The sequence below is a fragment of the Poecilia formosa genome, unplaced genomic scaffold (genome assembly GCF_000485575.1).
Source record: "Poecilia formosa unplaced genomic scaffold, Poecilia_formosa-5.1.2 Scaffold824, whole genome shotgun sequence".
Taxonomy (NCBI): domain Eukaryota; kingdom Metazoa; phylum Chordata; class Actinopteri; order Cyprinodontiformes; family Poeciliidae; genus Poecilia; species Poecilia formosa.
In genome coordinates this window covers 3,408-3,911 of record NW_006800763.1, presented here as the reverse complement: position 1 = coordinate 3,911, position 504 = coordinate 3,408, and positions in this window count along the sequence as shown.

The window sequence follows — 504 nt, the reverse complement described above, 5'->3', positions numbered from 1 at the left end:
AGAATACTTAGAACGCTGACGCTATGGGGCCCTCTACTGCGCATGCGGGACACTTTCAGGTCGTTTGCCCGTTCAGACTGCAGAACGCATACAGGTCGCATTTACTGGCAGTGTGAACGGCCCGGCAAAAAAATCGGAATTGCCAAAAAATCGGAATTGGGTCACTTCAGGCTGCAGTGTGAACGCACCCTTATTCACCCCCCTTCAAATAAAGTGTTTTGTCTAATACAAAACAGCAAATGATAAAGAACATTTAAAAACATAAGCATTATGATGAAAACATAGAAAAACATAATGTTTACCATTTCAATGGTATTGGTACCCTTTGCTGCAAATCAGTACGGAACATCAACGGAACAGCTAACATCAACTTGGAGCACTGGTGTAATTTCAACAAGTACCATACACACTAAAAATCTGCTTTATGGGCAGAGGCCAAGGAAGATCCCATTGCAGACAGGTTCGCAAAAGAAAACCTGAACAAACCTCAAGCCTTCTGGGACA